A 12,892-nucleotide genomic window follows, 5' to 3' on the forward strand; every position below is an offset into this window, starting at 1 on the left:
TGCCCAATCTTTTAACCTCACAAATGAGTGTACTTCCTAAAAACATTACTAGTTCTGCCTCTCAAGTAAGAGTATAGAAATTTAGATAATAGGAAACTATCCTGCCTGTGTTGGTTTGAAGAAAACGTTATCGTGCTGGGACATTGATTACAGCACAATAGGAATTCTGGATCAATAGCTTTTTGAAGGACCAAATAAGTTTGTTAGCAGGAAGCTTCAAGCCTAAACTGAAAAGCAGGATGATGATGTGTAAGAAGAGTACTAGGAAAAGTTGTGGTTCAGAGCGTAAATTAGTAGACAAAGGGACAGGAGTGATGAAAGGAAGTCCTCAGGATATGGAAGGATATAGAGAAGTTGTCAAACATCTACGAAAGCCAATAGTCACATATTTCGGAATTTCAAAGAACAGGAGCATGAAACCAAAGACCAGATTTGAATAATCAGAATCTGTGAAGTGTATTTAAGGAAGAGATTTTCTTAAAAAAATTGCTAGAAAATTTTGCCAAATGATAAAAATGACATTATGGACCTTATAAGTGGATATGTAAAATGCTGTTGTGCAGCCACATTATTTTTCCTTAAAAGAATTTAAAAGCTTTCATGACATCTCTTTAAAGGTCCCTGGTTCTCCAAAAGCCTACAACTATAGTGTTAAAAAAACTCTGGAAGCATGAATGATGATTAAATGATAGGATTTGAAAGAGAAATACATGTAAGAAATGGAAATTGATAATCTCATATTGATCAAGACCAAACACCTCAGCTGAGGGTAATTTAAACTACCAGCCAAGAAAATATGTGTTACAGATTTTCTACATATATGAAAATTATTTGTATTCTACTTAAGTTTATCTCTATTACTTTACATGTCTGCATTCTATAGAAGTGAAGTAAATTAGAGATAATTACCTGAATGTTAGGAGAGAATGACTGAGGGTTAAACAAACAACTGCATAAAGAAATAACAGAAAGTAAGAGAAGGCTTTTCAGCAAGCCTAGTTAGAAATTAAGAGCAGAAAAAATTCCAATGATAATAGCTGCTACTTGTTGTTGGTGTTGTTAGGTGTCCTTGAGTCAAATGCAACTAATAGCGACCCAATAAGCAACTGATCTGTATATTGTCCTATCCTGTGCCCTATTCACTAGGTAATTAAATGAAATGTCCTGTACTGATGAATATTATTAAATTAATACATTCTTATTTTTAGAGATATATTTACTATTTCAATAGCTTTATTTCATATAATAACACCGAAAAATGTTCATCTCAAAACTTCACTTAATTTTCTCCTGAAGTACTATATTCAAATGGAAGTTTCAATAAAATTCACATATTTGACATATAATCTTCAGACTAATCACCTTGGTATATTGTACCACCAGCCATAATTGGGAAAGTGGCCCAATATAAAGGTGAGATATTTCCAACACATGTATCATACATTTTATTAAAACTTTGACTTAATTGAGGTAGTCAGAAATAAGTTTAAAATAAATGTAATAAATACATATTCATCACATGCTTAAAAATGAGGAAAATATATGTGGAGACTTTTATTTTTTTCTGTTTAGCCATTGTTGTTGTTGTTATGTGCCGTCGAGTCATTTGTGACTCATAGCGACCCTATGTACAACAGCCCTAAACCCTACTCTATCCTGCGCCAACAGCACTGCCTCTGTCACACCCATCCCGATAACCCCAGTCACTGAATCAATCCACCCCATAGAGAGTCTTCACCTACTTTAGTTAACCATAAAAGCTTTGATTTGTGTGGTGATGTTATTATGTGCTATTACATTGTTGTTGGAGTCAATTTATACCTGACTTTCCAGAGGCTGTAAATCACACCTGAAATAATTTATTATCTTTTTCCTACAGAGCAGCTGGTGGATTTGAAATGCATGTCTTTGAGTTGGCAGCACAACTCCTTACCCACTAAACCACCAGCTGAATGTGTATACCAAAAACACTAAGTAGGTGCCTTTACGTCAATTATTGTGACCCTACATTTTCAGAGTAGGATTGTATTCTTAGCAGGGATTTCAATAATTATAATTTTAAAGATGTAAATCACCAGGTCTTTCTTCTGGGCACCACTGGGTGAATTTGAACTACTAACCTTTCATTTGTTTCCTGAGCACAAACCACCCAGGGATGCAGAAAAACTCCATTACTGTTAAGTAAAATTTTAACTCATAGTGACCCATAATGCACCATGCCACCAAAATTGCATAATAACTCATAGGGATCTATAGTGGGCATAGAATTAAACTGGCACTCAAGTAATTTATAAGATGAATGATTATTTTATGATTTTTTTTGCCTGTTACATAACTTTCTGAGGGGAAATCACAATAGGAAGATGCAAAGATAACACAGTTGAGAATCACTTTTTAGTTATCCTAAACTCATGGGATTAATAGAATAAACATTTTCATCAAAAATAAAGTGATGATTTAGGTTTCTTAACCCTTATTCTACCCATTGTGTGGTACTAAGGTATGTAATTCCTCTCTACTTGGATATAAATGGAAATAGTGCTGAACAGATTCTTACTTAAAACTCAGCAAAATTCTTTTATTATTTTATTCTGAAGCTTTATCACATTGAGATGTAAATGAAGGGAAAATTGAAAAAGAAATAAAGATAATTGATATAAATAGCACAGAAGAATAGAAAACAAGAAGCCCGCTTTAGGCTACTAATTAAAAGAGACAAGATAATTTGCAACGGGTGTGAATTCAAGAATAAAGTGAAAAGAATACAATAAATTATTCTTGATGGAAATTAAGACTGCTTTTAGTAGTAATTCTTATATTAGAAAGTAAGTATGACTCTAATTAAAATAATACTCACAGTTGTCAAGTAGAAATATGTCTGTGAAATTAGCATATTAACAAGACTCATATTTTTCCAAAATGTACTATTATTCTCAGAATAGTCTAACACAGTTAATAGTATTTACATCCTATTAGAAATAATGTAAGTATCTTATTCCAAAGTCTATTTTAAGCTTTTCCAAATAATTTGCAGTTTCTATAAGACTAGATAATAAAATTCTTTAAAATTTATTACTAATTATACTTTCAATTTCAAGCACACTCAAGGTGTGGCCACATACAAGGTTATTGGTAGTATCCCCAGTTTAAACCAAGAGGTTATAAGAAAGTACACTCCACTGATGATTATGATGGCACCTGTGCTATCAGATGTTGGAAAGACATTCTCAGAAATAAAAGAACTAACCTTTTTAAAGTATAAGCTGCCACCATTACCTATGTTATTCTCTCTAATACCCAGCGAGGCTGTTGTTTTTATTATGTGCTTTCGAGTAGCTTGTGACTCATAGCGACCCTATGTACAACAGCCCTAAACTCTGCTCTGTCCTGTGCCAATCGCACTGTCTCTGACACTCCCATCCCAATTATCCCAGTCACTGAATCAATCCACCTCATAGAGGGCCTTCCTCTCCTGCGCTGTCCCTCCACCCTCCCAAGCATGATGTCCCTCTCCAAGGACCTCTCCCTCCTTACAACATGTCCAAAGTATGCTAGATGAAGCCTCAGAATCCTTGCCTCCAAGGAGCCTCTCGTTTAACCCTCTCCAGGACAAATCTGTTTGTTTTCCTAGCAGTCCATGGTACCCTCAATACTCTTCTCTAGCACCACAGCTCAAAGGCATCAATTCTCCTATCCTCCCTAGTCATCGTCCAACTCTCTGATGCATAACAAGTGATAGCAAAGACTATGCCTGTATCAGTGAGGTAGTTATTATTATTATTTTCATTGCTATTTTGCACAGGAAGAACTAAGTCTCAAAAAGGCTGTTTAATCTTTTTGAGATGGTATGGTAATAATAAATTTGAACAGCAAACATGGCAATCCAACTTTTTTGCATTCCAGTCACCAAATATCATTAATGAAGCTTGATTGCATATTTGGTCAATTTCAGACTACAAAAGTTGGTAAAAATTCTCAATTTCTTTCCTTTTTGGCACTAGATGTAGGAGCATATACTTGAGTAATAGTCGTGTTAACAGGTCTGCCTTATATCCACATGAATATAATCCTATCACTCACAGCATTGTATTTCAGGATAGAACTTGAAATTGACTTTTTGACTATGAATGCAACACCATTGTTCTTCTGCTTTTCATTCCCTGCATGGTATATCATATGATTATCTGATTCAAAGTGGCCATAGCTGGTCTATCACCTCTCATTAATAGCTATTGTTGTTAAGTACTGTCAAGTTGTAGACCACTCATAGCGACCCTAAGAATGAAAGACCTGAACGCTTATATAACTTTCATTCTTTCCCCAAGTTCATAGGGTTTCCAGAGGCAAGCTATTTCAGAAGTGGATGCCACTCCTCCTTCCAAACTTGTTTAAATCGAGGAGTTTCGCCAAACACTGTCCACCATGGGTAACCATTATTGCACTTGAAATATCAGTGTCACAGTGTTCAGCATCACTGAAACCACGAGTTACTTCTGTACAGTAAATGGACAGACCAGTGCTATACCATTTAGAAGAATGTTTGACCCAAAACAATTAAAATCAGGCCTGAGGGCTGCAGATTAAAATCATCTGCCTTTGACTTGGTAGCATCTTTCTAGCCTCTAGGCCAACAGAGCTCTTTCCACTAATGCTTAGTATGTCGATATCCATGTGTTCCAGTTCATTTTTAACAATATCCAGTTTCAACTGTTTGAAGACTAAGGTGTGTCTGATTCAGCCATGGTCTTTCTGATTATTAGCTATGCATCTGAAGCCTGGACAATGAATAAGAATGATAGAAAACAAATTGATGCTTTTGAGCTGTGCTGTTGGAGAAGAGCACTGAAGAGTCCATAAATGCCCAAGAAAATGGCTAGATATGTCTTAGAGAAGGTGCAGCCAGAATGCTCTTTTGAGGCAGGAAGGATGAGACTTTGCCTCACATACTTTGGATATACTGCTAGAAGGTGCCATTCCTTAGAAAGGGATATGATGTTGGGAAGGGCGGAGAGTCAGCAAAGGAGAGGAAGACCCTTAACCAGGTCTATTGACACAGTAACTGCTGCGATGGGTTCTTGTGTGTCAGGAAGTGTGAGGATGGTGCAGGACAGGACTGAGTTCAGATCTTTTGTTCATAGGATGGTTATGAGTCGTACTCGACCCAATGGCACCTAACAACAACAACAAACATGGCAAACTTAAGAAAAATCTTATGAATATTCTGGCTTTTCCTTCAGTTGCTGTAATAGTGAATTTTGAGTAGAATTTTGAATAGCTAACCGGCAAGTGTTTATTAAGTGCTTAGACTTTCTCAGCAGTTAATGTGAGGATATGAGAATTTTGTAACATTAAAATTAAAATTATAATTATCATTTTTCTATCATATATTATAAACAATTTTTAGAACAAATATGGAAGCAGTGAAAGAAGACGTGGGAAACTCATCATGTATGCACATTAAGAGAAGAGTGCTGTGCTCGCTTCGGCAGCACATATACTAAAATTGGAACGATACAGAGAAGATTAGCATGGCCCCTGCGCAAGGATGACACGCAAATTCGTGAAGCGTTCCATATTTTTCAGATTTAACAGAAAAAAAAAAAAAGAGAAGAGTGCTGGTGGCTGACAAGTAACATGCCAGATGCTATCATGAGAGTTGGCAGTTTGAATCCACGTGTTCCATGCTTCCCAGGAGAAAGATGTGTAGCCTTCTTTCTTTAAAGGTTTTCAGTCTTTAAAACCTTTATTGTTATTGTCAGGAGCTGTTGAGTCAAGTATGACTCATAGTGGCCCTATGAATAACTGCCATCCTCATCATCTCTAACACACTTGACTGCATTTTGCGGTCACTGTGCCAATCCATCTCATTAAATCCGTAGAGAGGGTCATTATGAGTTGGAGCTGACTTGAAATCACAACCAAAAGCTCTCAGTATTTTCCCATGTGTTTTTTTCTTCCATTTCTATTTCTTTTACCTCCATTTTACATATTTGCAACTACAATAGATATTCCATTTTATTTATTTATTTTAGTGACTGTATATTTGGTATTTCTAAGTTTTTTAAAACCCTTGATAATCATAAAAGTTTGCTCTGGTGGCCTAATGGTAAGAAGCAATCCCAGAGGCACATGATTGAAATCTACTAGCTGCTCCGACAGAGAAGTGAGGTGAGGGTAGAGTGGGAAGGAGGAGCAATCTTCTCCCATGCAATTTACTGCCTCTGAAAACTTGCTGGAGGGTCAGTAATGGGTCAGTTCCAAGTTGAAAGGAAAAAACAACAACAACATAGTCATTGCTTAACTGATAATAATTACTGGATAAATTTCTCATGTTATTGTTATGAGCCGTCAAGTTGTTTGTCACTCATAGCGACCCTATGTATAAGAGCCCTAAATCCTGCTCTATCCTGTGCCAACCTCACTGTCTCCGACACACCTACTCCTACTACCCCAATCACTGCATCAATCCATCTCATTGAGGGTCTTCCTCTTCTGTGCTGTCCCTCCACTGCGCTGTCGTCCCACTTATCTAAACATGATGTCCCTCTCCAAGGACTGGTCCCTCCTTGCAACATGCCCAAAGTATGTCAAACAAAGCTTCAAAATCCTTGACACCAAGGTGCAGCCCGGCTTCACCCTCTCCAGGACAAAACTATTTGTTTTCCTAGCAGTTCATGGTATATGAAATACTTTTTTCCAGCACTACAGCTCAAAAACATCAGTTCTCTTTCTATCATCCCTAGTCACTGTCCAGCTCTCTAATGCATAGTACACAATTGCAAAGACTATAGCCAGGATCAGGGGTACCTTAGTCTCTGGCCTGACATCATTGCTCTTCAGTACTCTGGAGAGGTTTGTGACAGCTGACTTTCCCAATGCAATTCTTCTCTTGATTTCCTGGCTGCTAGTATCAAGAGTGTTGGCTGTGGAGCCAAACAAACTAAAACTGTTAATTATCTCAATCTCTTCACCATTCATCCTGATGCTGCCAATTGGCCCAATGGTAAGAATCTCTGTTTTCTTGATGTTGAACTTCAATCAGTTTTGAAGGCTGAAGTCCTTGACCTTCTGCCGCAAGCGCTTCAGGTCCTCCTCAGTTTCAGCAAGCAGGGTTGTCTCATCTGTATAATGCAGGTTGTTGATGAATCTTCCACTAATCCTGATGCCACATACAGCCCAGCGTTCTGGATGACCTGTTCTGCATACAGATTGAAAAGGTATAGAGACAGAATACATCCCTGGCAGATGTATTTCCCGATTTGGAACCTTGCAATGTCTCCTTGCTCTGTTCTGATGGCTACCTTTTGGTCCAAGTATAGATTTCACATAAGCACAGTCAAGTGCTCTGGATTCCCATTCTCTTAGAGTCAGCCACAGCTTGGTGTGATCCACACAGTTAAAAAGCCTTTTCTTGGTCAATGAAGCACAGATAGACTTTCCTATAGTATTCTCTTCTTTCTGCCAAAATCTATCTAACAATAACTATAATATTCCTAGTACCACAACATCTTCTAAACCCAGCCCGCACATCTGACAGTTCTCTGTTGATGTGTTGCTCCAGTTGTTTTTGGATAATTTTCAGCAGAATCTTGCTTGCATGTGATAGTAATGATATTGTTTGATAATTTACACACTCTATAGGGTCATCTTTCTTTGGAATGGGAACAAATATCCATCTCTTCCAGTCAGTTGGCCAGCTGGTTGTCCTCCAGATTTCTTGGCACAACTTAATGAGCCCATCTAGGGCAACATCTAGTTCTTAAAATATGTCAATTGGTATGCTGTTAACTCCTGGAGCCTTATTTTTTGCCAATTCTTACATAGCAACTTGAACATCCATATTTTATTTAAATATTGATATATTTTGCACTAAATATTTCTACATTATGTGCTCCTAAATTTTACTGTTATCTAAATTATACTGAGCTGAGCAAAAAAAGTGATGTTTCCTTTTTGTTGTTATTGGTAGGTGCCATTGAATTGACTTCAACTCAATGACTTTAGTAGTAAAAAGTTGTGCCGTATTCCCGAAGACATTAATTTTCTATATACCAATCACTCCACAGGAGAAGAATGGGTAATCTCCTTCCTCTAAACTGCCTCTGAAAATCCACTGGAGGGTCAGCTGTGGGTCTCTTCTAACTCGATGGTACACAACAACTATATACTTACCCAACAGGTTGAACCTTTTCCTGATCTTGCAAACTTTTCACAAGATTTGCTGTACTTAAACTCATAGCTACAGTCTATTTCTTTATTTAAGATAGGTTGTTGTTGTTGTTGTTGTTATGTGCCATCAAGTCGCTTGCAACTTATAGCGACCCTATGTACAACAGCCCTAAACTCTGCTCTGTCCTGTGCCAATCGCACTGTCTCTGACACTCCCATCCCAATTATCCCAGTCACTGAATCAATCCAGCTCATAGAGGGCCTTCCCCTCCTACGCCATCCCTCCACCCTCCCAAGCATGATGTCCTTCTCCAAGGACCGGTCTCTCCTCACAACATGTCCAAAGTATGTTAGACGGAGCCTCAGAATCCTTAAGGAGCCACCCGGTTTAACACTTTCCAAGGTACTTAGAGAAAACTGATGAGTATTAGAAGGATGTATATGTTGAGACTTGATTATTCTACCTTCTCCTCAAAAGTTTAGCACATGTACTCTAAATAGATAAACATTAAAATGACTTAATTATCTTAGTATGGGAAAAACACTTGTCACTAAAAGTGAGATACTGTTTGTATTTCTTTGATTATTAGTAACTGAGTATTTCACAGATTTCTCAGTCTATCTTAATTACTTTGAATTGTTTGTTATATAATTTTTATTTATGTTTCCAAACATATCTGAACTTAATCAATTTCTTCTTGTTCTTATCGTGTGCCTTCGAGTTGGAACCAACCCATAGCTGAAAACCACGAAGGTTTTCAGAAGCAATAAATCATATGGGAGGAGATTGCCTATTCTTTTTCCTGCGGAGCTAGTGGATGGGAACCATGTGCCTTTGGGATTGCAAGTACAACTTCTTACCACCATGCCACTAGAGCCGCCAGACCTCTCAATTTCCTAGGCGTGACCAATTTTTTTACCACATACAGTTGACTGTTTTCCTTCTTTGCCTGCTGCTCCATCACGTGCTGATTCAAGTAAATTTAAATTCAAGTAAATTCAAGTAAAGTTAAATCCTTGACACATTATTCTTTTTTGCTTTTTGCCATGTGCTTTTTAGCCCAGTTGTGAGGACTTTTGTCTTATTTATATTGCTGAGTAATGCAGAGTGAGGGCTGTGGTCTCTGATCTTCAGTAAGTACTCTTTACTTTTAGCAAGTAAGGTTTTGTCAGTTGTATATAGAAAGTTACTGATGCTACCCACATTTTGCTTCATGTAGTTCATTCCTAGTGCCAGATCTAATTCTAATGTCACATTCTTCTTTACACAATCCAGTTTCTCAGATTATTTTCTTGTCAGATTAAAGTATTAAAAAAATGCCTAATTTTTTCCCTGATTTTAAACCATAAAGTATTTCTTCTCTATTCAGAAGAGTGTTTCTTGGTTCATGTATAGGTTCTGTATGAGCACAATTAAATGTAAAATTCCCATGCTTCTAAATGCTATGGATAATTAATTTATTATGATCTGCACAGTCAAATGCCTTTGCATAGACATTAAACAACAAGTAAACATAATTTTTTTTTTTTATTCTCTGCTTTCAGTCAAGATCCAAATGACGTTAGCAATTATATTTCTAGTTCAATGACCTCTTCTGAATCAAGTTTAAATTTCTGGTAGTTTTTCCATCAATGTATTTCTCCAGTCACTTTTAAACACTCTTCCACAAGATTTTACTTGCTTGAATTATTTTGCTCAATAATTTCTACATTCTTTTGGATCATACACTTTTGGGAATGGGCTAAAATTTAGGTCTCTTCAATCAGTTGGTAAGGTAAGTTTTCCAAATTTCTTGGCATAGATCTGTTGGCACATGTGAGGTTTTATCCATTTCTTGAAACATCTCAGTTGATACTCTGTTACTTCTTGGTGCCTTACTTTTTTGCCAAAGATAAGCCTGGATTTTCCCCTTAATTATCATTTGTCCTCATCATATTCAACTTCCTGAAATTGTTCAGTGTTGACCTGTTCTCTTTGAGGTAGTGACTTTGTTTATAATTTCCATTTTCTTTTTGATATTTATTATATCATAAATATTTAGTCCATAGAATTCTTCAAGGCTTCAACTTTTTACACACACACACACACACACACACACACACACACACACAACACTCCCACACATACTCACATATACACACAGCTCTGATGGTAAGTAGGTAAGGAATTTTGTTGCCAACTCAAAGCCATGAGGTTCCAATGCAACCATTGCTCCATAGGAGGAAGATGGACAATCTCTCCCCGATTTACTGTCTCTAAAAACTCACTGGAAGGTCAATTATAATTTGATTCCAGCTTGATGTCACGTAACAACAATAAAATTAACAACATATATAGGTATGTATATATACTTTTTGTTTGGTAGTGATTGTCATTGTTATCGCCATCTAGTCAAGTACGCCTCATAATGACCTTCTGAGCAATAATTTGAACTCTTCCCTGACTTTATCCCTTACAACTGATTGCAGAAGCTGTTAATTGGAAATCTAAGGATTAGATGTCAGGCTGGAGGCTCCTGAGTTCCATAACTGCAGGCTGCAGAAGGTGACAATTGCTATCATCCCTTTGGGCTAAGTTTCAGCCAAAACCCAGATAGATTTATATTAAGGGTACATTGTTAGAAATATAAAATGGAGTCTGTAAAGGTAAAAGCATAAGGTAGTCTGGTGATTATTAAGAAAGAAATACAAGTTTGCTGTTTCATGTTTAGTTTGAAGGAATTATGTGTATTATTTTGTGTGAGATAAGCATGTAAGGTCACGATGTGTTTACTGTACTGAATAGACTAACTCAGTCTCATAAGGATAAATACTGCACAAGGCCATTGTAAAAACATAAGGATAACTAGTAAAACATATATGAGAATCCAAGGGAGGAAAGTGTGGGTACAGAAGGGTGAGAATGGGTGGGGGAATCATAGGGTCACACAATTTAGTAGGTCTAAGGAAGGGGAATAGGAATGGGAAAGATCTAGTGGGAAAATGGAAAGAAAAGGTAATGGTGGTTATAGTTCAATAGTGATTAATTGAAACAAAATATGAGCGAAGGATAATATGAAGCATGTTTACAAACTTTGTATAAAAATCAATATAAAATAAAAATTAAAAAATATTAAAACTTATTAAGCAAATGTGTGTTAAAGTTAAGGGTATATTTTAAAATACAGAATGAAGTTTGTAAAACCAAGTTTAGAATGTTAAAAATTGTTAAGAAAGTGTGTGTCAGTCCTAAGAGCCCATTGTTAGTCACATAGGATGAAACTTAGAAAACTAAAGATTTAGAATGTCAGAAGTAAGCAAAGAAGTGTGTGTCAGATAAGATAAGGCTAAGAGGAAAATATCTGGAAATCTCTAAGCCTGAGTCCTATTGTGCCCAATAATTTTATGTCTTAATAAAAAAATGTTAAAATGAAGTCTAGAAGTTCAGTGGGCTAATCTTGAAATGAAACACCTCAATTTTAATTTGCCGCTTTTCTGAAAGGACCCTGCAGGATGGTAGGTGTTTATTAGGAGAAGAAATATCTCAATTCTGATAGATGAAAGCCTGGCTTTGGGAAATTAGCACTATAGTTACTCCCTATTCGAAATAATGGTATAAAACCAGATGCCAAAAAAACATAGTCACCTGAAGAACAGATCACTCAGCTGTCTGATATCTCTCCACTCTCTACAGCGCCCTCTGCAGGATTTTGTCATGAACAGTCCACTGAGATGAGCATTGCTTGTTTGAAACACAGCAACAATTAAGCCTAATTGGGTATTTATATTTGATGGATTGTTAAGATTTAAATTGCCTTTAATGCTCCACCTTTTAGATCGATTTTATACGAAATTATAAATGGGCTTCAGACCTCAAGATCCCTCCATAAAGTTTTGTTATTGTTGTTACATGCCATTGAGTAGAATATGACTCTATGACCCTATGCACAGTAGCTCTGAATCATGCTCTATCCCAACCTGATTTTGCTGTTTCTGACGCACCTACCTTCATTCCACTAGTTATTGTGTCAATTTATCTCATCCACAGTATTCCGCACCTGCACAGTCTCTTGACCCTACCAAACATTATATCCTTCTCTAAAGACTGGTTCCCCCTGGCTACATGCCCAAAGTATGTGAGACAGAGCCTCAAAATCCTTGCTTCCAAGGAGCACTTAGTTTCACTCTATCTAGGACAGACCTGTTAGTTGTCCTGGCAGTCCATGGTATATTCAATACTTTTGCCTAGCATCACAACTCAAAGTCATCAATTCTTCTTCTCTAATTGTTGGTCATTTTCCAGCTCTCTAACACATAGCAAACAATTATGAAGACCATGGCCTGCATCAGGCACACTTTAGTCTCTAGACTGACTTCATTGCTCTTTAGAACTCTGAAGAAGTTCCTGACAGTAGATTTTCCTAATGCATTTCATTTTTTTATTTTATTTCCTAATTCTTAATGCCAAGATAAGAAGAAGGATTTGCCATCTACTTTCAAAATATAACAGACCTAGAAGTTGCAAATAGAGATACCATTTGACCCAGAAATTCCACTACTGGGAATATACCCCGAAGAGACCATAGCTGACATCCAAGCAGATATATGCACATCCATGTTTATTGCAGCTTTGTTTACAATAGCAAGGAGTTGGAAACAAACTAAGTGCCCATCAACAAACGAATGGCTAGAGAAGCTGTGGTATATTCGCACAATGGAATACTATGCTAAATTGAAAAACAAG

Source organism: Elephantulus edwardii, unplaced genomic scaffold (assembly GCF_000299155.1).
Source record: "Elephantulus edwardii isolate Elephantulus edwardi_28Jun2011 unplaced genomic scaffold, EleEdw1.0 scaffold00018, whole genome shotgun sequence".
NCBI classification, from domain to species: Eukaryota; Metazoa; Chordata; class Mammalia; order Macroscelidea; family Macroscelididae; genus Elephantulus; species Elephantulus edwardii.